Genomic DNA, 13,140 nt, shown 5'->3' with positions numbered 1-13,140 from the left:
TCCAAGACATCACCAAGAAAGTCTCTATCCTCTGTAGTTACTGGCAGCTCCCTTGCCACCACAGGAAGCCAGTCTTAGGATAGAGCCTCTGTTGAGAATGGCAGGATGAAGAGAAGAATAAACCTGGGTCTATACTGACATAAGTGAGCCACTGCTGACATTTATCAGTTACCACCTATCACTGGACTTTGGGTTGTATAAGACAATAAATTTATTTGCTTGGTCTAGTGTTTTTTTTATTTTTAATTTTTTTAAAAGTCTATTTATTTTGAGAGAGAGAGAGAGAGAGAGAGACAGTAGGGGGGTGGGGGAGGGTAGGCAGAGGGAGAGAAAGAGAATCCCAAGCAGGCTCCACACTGTCAGTGCAGAGCCTATTGCGGGGCTTGAATTCCAGAACTGCAAAATCATGACCTCAGCCAAAACCAAGAATCAGATGCTTAACCAACTGAGCCACCCAGATACCCCCAAGCCAGTGTTTTTGTATCAAAGTCAAAAACTATCCTCAGTCATGTAAGCTAAGTCATATAATTGGCTACTTCTGACACTGAATTCTTGCAAGAAAGAATAAGCTTCAGTCAAAATGACCCATCTGAAAACAAATAAGAAACACTCTAGAGCCTTGCAAAGAGATATCTGTATTGCCCAGAGGCAGTAATCCCAAAATGGGTGTAGGTCAGATAATCACTAATCTTACTAGGTTACAAAAACCAAAAGTTCTGCCTCAAGCTAATGTAAAGGAGTCACAATGGGAGAGCTCATCAGGGTCCTGGAAGATCCAAAGAATTGGGACAGCCTGAAGGACCAATGTCTTCTTGCTTCCTTTTGCCTCACAGCAACCCACTCTAGGTGGGACAAAGGTGAATACTATATAATAATGAGCCAGTCTGAAATGCACACTGGGGACAAGGGGAAGAAAAGTTGTGCCTCCCCACCTTGAAAATGCCCCAAGACAGAGGCCATGATTGAAGCAGTTAAATTTGAGTGAAGGAGCTTAACAGACAAAGAGACCTATTCCTGGGGCACCTGGGGGCTCAGTCTGTTAAGTGTTAGACTCTTGATATCAGCTCAGGTCATGATCTTGAGGTCCTAAGATCAAGCCCGGCATCAGGCTCTGCACTGAGTGTGGAGCCTGCTTGGGATTCTCTCTCTCCCTCTCTCTCTGTCCTTCCCTTGCATGCACATGCACACACACACACACACGCACGCACGCGCGCTCTTTCTCTCTCTCAAAATAAATAAATAAACTTAAAAAAAAAGAGAGACCTATTCCAAAGGAACAGAAATGAGCATGTACATTCAATATTGATGTGAACACAGTCTTTCTGGAAGGCAATTTAACTTAACAGAAACCTTTTAAAAAATGTTTCTACTCTGGGGGTGTCTGGCTGGCTCAGTCAGTTAAGTGTGCGACCTTTGATCTCACCTCTGGTCTTGAGTTCAAGCCCTACATTGGGCTCTGCGCTAAGCAATAAGCCTAGCTTAAAAAAAAAAAAAGTGTATACTCTGGATCTAACAATTCTATATCTAGGAATCGATTCTAAAGAAATGAAGACTTAACTACAGATAGATTCAAATGGCCACCACTGAAAACAATTTGAACGTCCAATTGCCAAAGTTATGTCTTTCATTTAAGTGTCTTCTATACTCCAGCCATTTTGCTACACAATGGAGATAAAACAGTACATGTCAAGTTAAGGGCCAAAAGTGAGTGTTCAGAAACTTTTATATTAACTTAACACAGCACTTTTAGGTCTTAAAGCTAATAAAAATGCATGGCTTATATTTTGTATCTCTTTGCGTTTTTATTTTATTTTTTCCAGTAACTTATTTTTATTGTATTTAACAAAAATATTGTTCTGTGACAGATTGGGCATTAGTTAATTATTTAATTAACTAATTTTTGAGAAAGAGAGCATAAACAGGGGAGGGGCAAAGAGAGAAAGAGAATCTTAAGTGGGCTCTGTGAGATCATGACCTGAGCCAAAATCAAGAGTTGGATGCTCAACCAACTAATCCACCAAAGTGCCCCCAGATTGGAAATTTAAAAAATTGGTCCTTCACCACAGATACTTTGAGAAGCCTTGATATAGAGAATTTATAAGATGGAGGCCTAATTGGGTATAGGAAACCAGTTCATTTGGCCAAAAATTACAGCACAGACTAAGGTGCTGCAATGAAGACAGTAAGAAATGGAAAAAACTTAACATATTTAGGAGGCAAAATTGGTACAATTTGGTAATATGTAGATATGAGGAAGAAGTGAAGGATGTGTCAACAGTGATTCCTAAGTTGATGGCTTATTCAGTGGGACAGATAATCTTGCCTTTCACTGGAAGACTGCCAGGTTTGGGGGACGGGGGATTCATTAGTTCTGCATAGCTTGGATTTGTAGAGTTTGGGGTGTCTTTGACAAACCAGAAATGCTAAATAGGCAATGAGATATACCTAGGCTAGGTCTCAAAAGAGGCTTATGAGATATAAATTTAGAAGTCACTGGCATGTTTCTAATAATTGAAGCTGTGAGCCATTGATGAGATTACCTGGGGAGATAATACTGAGAAGATGGTCTAGGCCAAGTGTTGAGAACAGGCAATATTTAATGACTCTGAAGAAAAGGATGAGCTTGCAGAAATAACTGAGGACTTTGGGGTACCTGGGTGGCTCGGTTGGTTAGGCGATCAACCAGCTCAGGTCATGATCTCGTAGTTTGTGGGTTCAAGCCCCATGTCGGGCTCTGTGCTGACAGCTCAGAGCCTGGAGCCTGCTTCGGATTCTGTGTCTCCCCTTCTCTCTGCGCCCTCTCCTGCTCACACTCTGTGTCTCTTTGCCTCTCAATAATAAATAAACGTTTAAAAAAAATTATAAAAAAAAAGAAATAACTGAGGACAAACCACACAATTGCTTTATATCTACATAATGGAATATTGCTCAACAATTTAATTTTTTAGATTGTAGTATTAACTAAAAAAGTTTAAAGTATCTATCGTATGTTCCCATTTTTAAAAAGAAAAATATAAATATATGCAATCATATATCCAAAAGTAGATGTCATTAAAAGCCTCGTGTTAATAGTGGGATATATTGAGAGTTTTTTTCCTGCTCATTTTCATTTCTACTTTTTTTTTATAATGACCACAGTTTTTTCCTTGTGCCAAAGCAAATTTTTAATAATTTATGTGCACATGAGGGTACAGTTTTCAGGTTTAAAACTTTGACTGAAACATAGAATGTATATTGATTTTTTTTCTTTTGCTTAGAAATACCTTTATTTTGTAAAGCCACAGATCATTCTGCAAAGTGGTTATCCCCCCCCCCCCGCACAAACACACACACACACACACACACACACACACACACACACTTACAAAAAAAGATATTGACATCTCTTAGGGGAAAAAAGGTAAAAAAATGTTTCTTATTAAGTCAGGGCTACACAAAGATTATATCAAGACCCCTCAAGTTTTCACTAAAGATTGCCAAAGTCATATAAGGATTCTCTGAAAATACAATCCTTGGGTATACTGAATTTGTATTTTTTTCTGGGCTGGCACCCCCCCCCCCAACCCGGCACTTATCACAACTATATACTAGCACCAAGAAATGAAACAATTTACAAAAAAAAAAAAAAAATCACAAAATCAGAAAGTGTCAAAAACATTATTAAGGAATTTTAAAATACTTTCTTTTTTTGTAATGTTTATTTATTTACTTTTTTTGAGAGAGAGAAAAAGAACACAAGTGGGGGAGGAACAGAGAGATAGAGGGAGACACAGAATCTGAGCAAGCTCAGGCTCCAAACTTTTTCTTGGCATTACATTGGAGGTCCTACCTAATGAGTTAAGACCCAAAAAATGGCATAAAGATTAAAAAGAAATAGAATTATCACTCTTTGAAGATGATATGACTATGTACACAGAAAACTCCAAGGAACCTGCAGATAAATAACTAGAATTAATAGGATGATTTAACAGAGTAACAGTATAATATCAAATTACAAAATCAAATGCGTGTCTATACATCAACAAAAAAGTCAAAAAATGTAATTTAAAAAATAACTATTGGGGCACCTGAATGGCTCAGTCAGTTAAGCGTCTGACTGTTGACATCAGCTCAGGTCATGATCTCACAGTCATGAGATTGAGTCCCACATCAGGCTCTAAGCTAAGCATGGAACCTGCTTGGGATTCTCTCTCTCTCTCTCTCTCTCTCTCTCTCTCTGCCTCTCTCTCTCTCTCTCTTAAAATAAATAAGCACCTTATAAAATTTTTAAATAAATAAATATATAAATAATAACCATAGTAGTGCTAAAAATTAAGGTACTAAGTAAAACTTTAAAATGCTATGCAAGGGGGCGCCTGGGTGGCTCAGTCGGTTGGACGTCCGACTTCGGCTCAGGTCATGATCTCGTGGTCTGTGAGTTCGAGCCCCGCGTCGGGCTCTGTGCTGACAGCTCAGAGCCTAGAGCCTGTTTTGGATTCTGTGTCTCCCTCTCTCTCTGACCTTCCCCCGTTCATGCTCTGTCTCTCTCTGTCTCAAAAATGAATAAATGTTAAAAAAAAAAATTAAAATGCTATGCAAGATTCCATGTGGAGAAAATTATAAAACATTATGGAGAGATATTAAAGAACATCCAAATAAAAAAAAAAGAACATCCAAATAAACATGAGCTATATATGTTTATAGATAGTTACATTCAATACCATATGTATAGCAATTCTCCCCTAAAGACATGCATAAAGTCAAGGGAATTTCAGTCAAAACCTGAACTGCACATTTTTTTGCAATCTAGTAAGCCAACTCTGAAGTCTATATGGAAGAATGAGGAGCTGAGAATAGTTAAGACTCTCCTATGGAAGAAGAATAAGAAGGGGAGACTTGCCCCACCAAGATCAGGAAGCATTAAAAGTTGTAATATGTAAAAAGAAGTGTGGCATTATGCAGAATAAACAAAAAACTAAAAGAACAAAAAAAAAAAAGAGCTCAAAAAAGAAAGACCAAAGCACTTATAGAAAACATAGAAATATAGAGATAGAAATTATATATATGCATGTATATATATTTATATAAAACAGAAGTGGCATGAGATCAGCACGGAAAAGGATGTCTTTCCACATGGAAAAAAAAGTAGATTCCAACTTCTCAACATACTTCCAAATCCATTCCAGGTACATTAGAAACTTGAAAGTGAGGGGTGCCTGGGTGGCTCAGTTGGTTAAGCCGCCGACTTCGGCTCGGGTCATGATCTCGCAGTCCGTGAGTTTGAGCCCCGCGTCAGGCTCTGTGCTGACAGCTCAGAGCCTGGAGCCTGTTTCAGATTCTGTGTCTCCCTCTCTCTCTGACCCTCCCCCGTTCATGCTCTGTCTCTCTCTGTCTCAAAAATAAATAAACGTTAAAAAAAAAAATTAAAAAAAAAAAGAAACTTGAAAATGAAAAGCAAAGTTTTTAAACTTTTACAAAAAACATAGGTAAATACTTGTATGCCCTCAGGCTAGAAAAGAATTCCTTACACAACAGTCAAACACAAACCATACAAGGAAATATTAATGAACTCCACTATTTAGAATTAAAACTGTTTACCAAAAGGTATCAATATTTTTTTAAATTTTTTTAATGCTTATTTATTTTTTAGACAGAGAGAGACAGAGCATGAATGGGGGAGGGTCAGAGAGAAAGGGTGACAGAATCCAAAGCAGGCTCCAGACTCTGAGCTGTCAGCACAGAGCCCGACGCGGGGCTCAAACTCACGGACCATGAGATTATGACCTGAGCCAAAGTTGGACGCTTAACCGACTGAGCCACCTAGGCGCCCCAAGATTTCAATATTTTTTTTAAAGTTATAAATTAAGTCACAAAGTAGAAGAATATCATGCAAGAAATTAGCAAAGAATGAAGTGTTTATAACGAAGTGTTAAGCAACACAATAGAAAAATGAGCAAAAGATATTCACAGATGGAGAAGTACAAATAGCCAATAGAAATCTGCTCAATTTCAATAATAATCAAGGAAATAATAATGAAACCTCAAGGAGATTCATTCCTTTCAGTCAACAAATACATATTAAAGTCTAGTGTGCACAAGTTACCACTCTAAGGACTAGGGATGCAACCATGAACAAGATATACGAAGTCCGTATCCTTTCCGGTGGGGAAAGGCAGTGGTAATAAGTGCTCTGGAGAAAAACGAAGCAGTGAAGTAGGGTAGGGAGTGGGAGAGAGGCATGTCATATTTTATAACAGCTGGACTGGGGCGTCTGGCTGGTTCAGTTAGTAGAGCAGGTGACTCTTGATCTCAGGGTTGCAAGTTCAAGCCCCACGATGGATGTAGAGATTACTTAAAAATGAAATAAAAATAAATAAATATAAATAAGGAAAAGGGATATACGAGGAAACCCTTACAATTCAGTAAAGGCCTGAAGGAGGTGAAAGCACCACCATGCAGGTGTCAGGAAGAAGAACGTTCCCAGCAGACTAACAAGTTAATGCAGGGTCCTGAAAAACCCTAAGGAGGCCAGAGTGACTGGAGCAGAGACCAGTTTGTACACACCAGGCAAAACCTCAAGAGCCAAATGTTGGTGGGAATATGGAATAACATTAACTCTTGGATACCTCTAATGGGAAGGCACATGGATAATAATCATCTTGGAAAACTGTATATAGCTTTCCAGCACTACCCTCCTCCCAAGTATGCAGCCTAGAAAAGCTCTGGAACATGTGTACCAGGAAATAAGCACAAAATGTTCATAGAAGCACTGATTTTTTAAAAGCAAAATCAAACATCTTCTTGATTTTAATACCATTTTTCATCGACAGAAGAAAAGCAAAATAAATGGTATATTCACATAATATGTCACATATAACATATGGCAGTTAAAATGAGTGAACTCCAGCTAAACATATCTACACAGATGAATGTCAGGAATATAATGTTGACTAAAACAAGCAAGGTGCAGAACACCCATAATATGACTCTGTTCCTGTAAAGTTTTCAAACATGCAAATCTAGGCAATGCATTGTTTATGAATACATCTACAAATGGGAAAATATTTTTTAATGTAAGAGATTAAGAAATCAAAAAGTCATAAAGGGGGAAGTTCAGGGAATGGCATGGGATCACTAAGGGTATGTGGGGCTTCAAAAGTATTATTAATTTCTATTTCTAACATTTTTTTTTTTTGAGAGACAGAGCATGAGTGGGAGAGGAGCAGAGAGAGAGGAAGCCACAGAATCCGAAGCAGTCTCCAGGCTCTGACCTGTCAGCACAGAGCCCAACGCGGGGCTCAAACTCACAAATGTAAGGTCATGACCTGAGCTGAAGTCATACGCTTAACCGACTGAGCCACCCAGGTGTCTCTAATTTCTATTTCTTAGACTGGGTTGTAAGTACACGGCATTAATTTTATATTTATGATTTTATCATATAAATATACGAATATGTATTTATCATACGAATACATACAATACCTTTTGGATGCTTGAAGTATTTTATTTAACAAGTTTTGTTTTCTAAAGAGTGAATGTACACGTGTCAATTTCCTTGGCAGATAGGTTTAATATGATCCTGAAATGGTTAAATAAGTAAAGCACAGTATCCTTTAAAAAAAAAAAAAAGCTTCTGGATTATTGAAAAGGTCTTTTTTCTATTCAGATAGCAAATATCTAAAACATAAGAATCTAGGGGGTACCCGGGTGGCTCAGTCGGTTAAGTGTCCGACTCTTGGTTTTGGCTCAGGTCATGATCTCAAGGTTTGTAGGGTTAGAGCCCTGCATCGGGCTCTGTGAGGACAGCATGGAGCCTGCTTGGGATTCTCTCTCTTTCTCTTTCTCTCTCTCTCTCTCTCTCTCTCTGCCCCTCCTCTGTTCACACTCTCTCTCACTCAAAATAAATAAACTTAAAAAATATATTTTTTAATTAAAACATAAAAATCTATCCTGCCTGAATCTGTCCTTTTTCTTGTTTTGCTTTCTGGGAATATAACAACACTATATCCTTTAATAAAAATCCAATATATAAATAAACAAAATCCCTGTCATCTTCTCCTCAGTGACTAATCTAAGGGTGGGAAATAGGAAAACATGATTGATAGAAAAATAAAAGTTTATCAAATATCATCTCCACCAAAAGCAACTAAATTTGATTTGGGAGTTTAACAAGAAAAATCCTCAAACAGTTCACTCAACTGCTTAACAAATTAAAACAAGGTAGTTCTATAAATTAATAGAAAAAAAACCTGAAACTTGAATTCCATAAAAATTTAACGTTTTTTTAAAAATTTTTTCATGTTTATTTATTTTTGACAGAGAGAGACAGAGCATGAGCGGGAGAGGGGTAGAGAGAGGAGAAACAGAATCCGAAGCAGGCTCCAGGATCTGAGCTGTCAGCACAGAGCCTGACACGGGGCTCAAACTCACAGACTGCGAGATCAAGACCTGAGCCGATGTCAGACGTTCAACCAACTGAGCCACCCAGGCGCCCCAAAACTTAACATTTTTATATGCCAAACATGGTTCTAAGAGCTTTTATACATATCAATTCATTTAGTCCTGAGAATAATTCAACAAAGTGGACAATGTTATTGTCTCCATTTCACAGAAAAAGGAACAAAGGCCCAGAGTTAAATAATTTGCTGAATGTCCCATAGTTAATAACTAGTGGCTTCTATGTGAACTCAAGCAGTAGGGCTCCATAACCTATTCCCTTAATCACTACATTATATTGCTTTTCTTATTATACCATGCATTGGTGGAAGGAGACAGAAGGACAGAGGTCAGAAAAAAGAAAAAAAAAAAGAAGGCAGAAAGCTAAGAAAGAAATATTGATGTTTGTTAAATATCTGACCTATCTGTCTGAGAAATATCTAACTCATTTACCAATATTGCTTTTTCTTCTTTTTTAGCTTTTTTTCTATTATGAATAAAATTGTAAGATATTTAAAGTATACATAGTGATGATGTGATATGCATATAAATTGTGAAAGGATTTCTTCCATCTGGTTATCTGTCACTGTGTGTGTGTGTGTGTGTGTGTGTGTATTTTTATTTTTTATTTTTATGCATTTATTTTTAAATGTTTATTTTGAAAGAGAAAGCGTTTGCACTCATAAGTGGGGGAGGGGCAGAGACAGAGGGAGAGAGAGAATGAATCCCAAGCAGACTCTGTACTATTATCACATAGCTAGCTCTATGCGGAGCTTGATCTCACAAATCATGAGATCATGACCTGAGCCAAAATCAAGAGTGGGAAGTTTAACTGACTGAGCCACCCTGGGGTCCCTGCATGTGTTTTTTTTTTAGACTAACACAACAAAGGTTTATTTTTGGCTTGTGCTGCATGTTCAGTGCAGCTTACTAAAGGGGTTCTGTCCCAAATAGTTACACAGTATCCCTGGCTGAGAGTCCATATTCTTATAATACTGACATCTCAACATGTGGCTTTATATATACGTGTGATGCATGGACACAAACACACACACTGGATACACACATATACATACATTTTTTGATGAAAGCATTTAGGTTCTACTCTCTTAGCAAATTTCAATTATACAATACAGTGTCATCAACTATAGTCACCATGTTTTACATTAGATCCTCAGACCTTACTCATCTTATAAGCAAGTGTTGCAAAAACTTGCCAAAACAAGTATTTTGTTCATTCTATTAGCTTTGAAATATAGACATTCTTAAAACTTTTTTTCCCTTGTTTTTATCAAGGAACATCTGATCTGAAATTGCCTCTTCCAAATCTACCTTTAAAAAGGGGTGGAGAGGGGTGGTAGTGGCAACATTTTAGAGCTCTTTTGCCATCTTGTGGTCTTTTGCAGTATTGCTATTGAAAACTTCAAACTTCTCTAGGCTGGGCTCCAAAAAAAAAAAAAAAAAAAAAAAAAAAAAAAAAAAGCCAATCTTAGGGCTGATATTCTGCCTGCTTTGGATCATTTTGACCACCTTCTATGGGCTCCTAAATTTATCTACATTTTTAAAAATATTTTATTTGTAAGCAAAAAATATTTTATTTGTATCCAAATGGGGCTCGAACTCACAATCCACAGATTGAGTCACATGCTCTTCAACTGAGCCAGCCAGGCACCCCATCTACATCTTTTAAAAAGTGTGGCAACCAAAATTGGACACAATCCAGTCTATTTATGAAGTATTAGACCAAGACTGGCTGTGCTTCAAACCTTTCTAAGGAAAGCTGTCTTACTGAGCCCCTGCTGGGGGGAAGTCTGTGTGATTTTTCACAGTTGTAAAGTCTCAAGACAGTTCTTCATGCTGAATTCATTCTGGTTTTCCTTAGTCGAATCAAGTAACACATTGCATCAAATCAGAATTCTTAAATTAGTCACTATCCTATTTCTTCACCTCAGGGCTGGTCTCCCCCCTCAAAAATACTTCTTCTTTCCCTTTCCTGGGAGGGAGGAGGGACAGGCTGGCCCTGGGGAAATAAGGCAAGGACAGGTGCCAGGGGAATGCTTCTGGGTGAGGCTCACAGAGGAAGACTGAGGAGCCCTGTAGGCACATGACCATTTCCTGGCAGCTCCCTGGTATTGGCAACTGAGAGCCCAACTTAAACGCCAGAAAACTTGAGTGCCCCGATCTTACCTGCTTTCCGGCCTTACTTATGATCAAACTAATCTTTGAAAAGTCCTTAAAGTCTTTAAGCAAATACAGTATACACACTTCTGTGTAACCAATCCTAAAGCCCTCTAATTCTTCACTTCAGCTTTGTTAGGACCTTATATCATTTCTTCTTTTTTCTTTCTTACGTTGCCCCAACCCCTGCCCCACCCACTTCTGTCTGAAAGTCTATAGGGGTGGTTCTTTGCTTGACTCAACAACTCAGGAACTACTGACATTTCATGGTTGAGGACCAGATATATTAAAAATCCTGCAATGTGTGTGACATTCTCTTAAAACAAATAGTCCTGCACAACAATAAAGAAAACCACTACTGTTCACTTGTCTGGCCTCCTGCATTATGCACAATTCTTTATAAATGGTCAATACAACCCTTACAATTATTTGGACACTATTTCCATAGACTGTTACAGGATGGAATGCATACTCACAAAGTGGGAAAAGTGGCAATGGCAGTCCCCTGCCCCTGTTCAATAATGTATATTTTTCTGTTTTTTACCTGTATGAATTAGTTGATTTTGAGTCACTTAAGTGAGTATATGATGAAATTCCACTGTATGTATTCCTCTACCCATTTTTAAACATGCTGTTCTGTACCTTGTTTTTGACTTAATAATAATTCTTTGAGACTATTTTATATTAGTACAAAGAGCTCTACCTCATTCTTTTTAATGACTGCACAATACTTCATTTCATGGAGATATCCTAGAATTTACTTAACCAGTCTTTGTGGAAAGACTTAAGCCAAAGAATATCATAATGAAATGTATGTTTTTGGAAAGGTCATTCTGGCTGATAATTGCCAGGTATTCACAGTGGAGAAGGGCTTGAAGGTCTGCAATAGTTTATGTGAGGATACCAGCGAGAGGATACTACCACAGTATTTCTAGTGAGGAGTAATTTCTTGTTATTCTTGCTCTCTAATAATTCCTCAGCAGAGCTAAATCTGGGGAGGAAGGAAGGAAAAAATGAAGAAGGAAGGAAGGAAGGAAGGAAGGAAGGAAGGAAGGAAGGAAGGGAGGGAGGGAGGAAGGAAGGAAGGAAGGAAGGAGGAAAGGAAGAATGGAGGGAGAGAGGGAGGAAGGAAGCAAAAAGGAAGGAAGGAGGGAGGGAAAGAAGGAAGAAAGGAAATAAGGAAGATAGGTTTACTTTGCATTTCCCTACTCACTAAACAGGTTAAGCACCTTTTTGTATGTTTACTGTCTATCTGGGTAGCTGCTTTTATGAAGTTCTATTTGTCTCTTGTCCACTGTTCTTTCTTTCTTTCTTTCTTTCTTTTTTTTAATGTTTATTTATTTTTGAGAGGGAGAGGGAGAGAGAAAGTGTGAGCGGGGGAGGAGCAGAGAGAGGGAGACAGAGGATCCTAAGCAGGCTCTTTGCTGACGGCAGAGAGCCCAACGCGGGGCTTGAACTAAATCCTGAGATCATGACATGAGCCCAAGTCAAACGCTTAACAGGACTGAGAGACCTAGGTGCCTCTTATCCATTTTTCTTTTGGGTTGTTTACCTTTTTTATTGACTTGTAAGCATTCTTTCTCTATTTTGTATGTTAATTGTTTAGTATTATTCATTAGATTTTTCTAAATATTAATATCTTTCTCACTGCAGCTTGTCTTTTTATACTGTCTTTAATGGTGCCTTTTGACCAATAGAATACTTTGACTTTAACATAGTCCAATTTATCTTTCTCTTTACAATTAGTGTTATTTGCATCCTATTAAAAAAAAGTCTTTTACTGTACAAAGGTTATGAAGATATCCCTATATTATCATCCAGGAACTTTATTGTTTTGTTGTTGACATTTAAAACTACAACCCACCTGGAACATTTTTTTTTTTTAATAGTGTGAGCTTGGGTCAAGTTTTGGTTTGGTTTTTAATTTGCATCTTTATTTCTTTCTTTAAAAAAAATAATATCTGATTGTTTCAGCACCATTTGCTGAAAAAATTAGTCCTTTTTCCCTTTTCTTTAGAGTCAACTTTCTCGTGTATCAAGTGTCCAGATTTATGGGAATCTGTTTCTGGGCTCTCTATTCAATTCTATTGATTAATTTTTCTATCTTTCCATTAATATTACACTTTCATAATAACATGCAGTTTTATATAAGTCTTGACAGCCAACACGGCTAGTCCTCCCTCTGTTGAAGATTGTTTGGGTTACTTTTGGCCCTTTGCATTTCCATGCACATTTTATTTTTAAATTAATTAATTACTTAAATTTTTTTTTTTAATTTTTGAGAGACAGCATGTGCTCACAGGTGGGGAGGGGCAGAGAGAGACAGAGAGGGAGAGAGAATCTTAAGCAGGCTCCACACCTGGTGTGGAGCCTGACTGGGGGCTCGATCTCATAACCTCATAACCTCATAACCTCAAGATCATTTCATGAGATGAAATCAAGAGCCTGATACTCAACCAACTGAACCACCCAGCTTGGAATCAGTTTGTCAAGTTCTCAAAAAAAAAAAAAAAAAATTGGGGGGGGTTGGGATTGCATTGCCTCAAT

The sequence above is a fragment of the Panthera uncia genome (genome assembly GCF_023721935.1).
Source record: "Panthera uncia isolate 11264 chromosome A3 unlocalized genomic scaffold, Puncia_PCG_1.0 HiC_scaffold_11, whole genome shotgun sequence".
In the NCBI taxonomy this organism is placed as follows: Eukaryota; Metazoa; Chordata; class Mammalia; order Carnivora; family Felidae; genus Panthera; species Panthera uncia.
Note: the sequence above shows the minus strand (reverse complement) of the source record.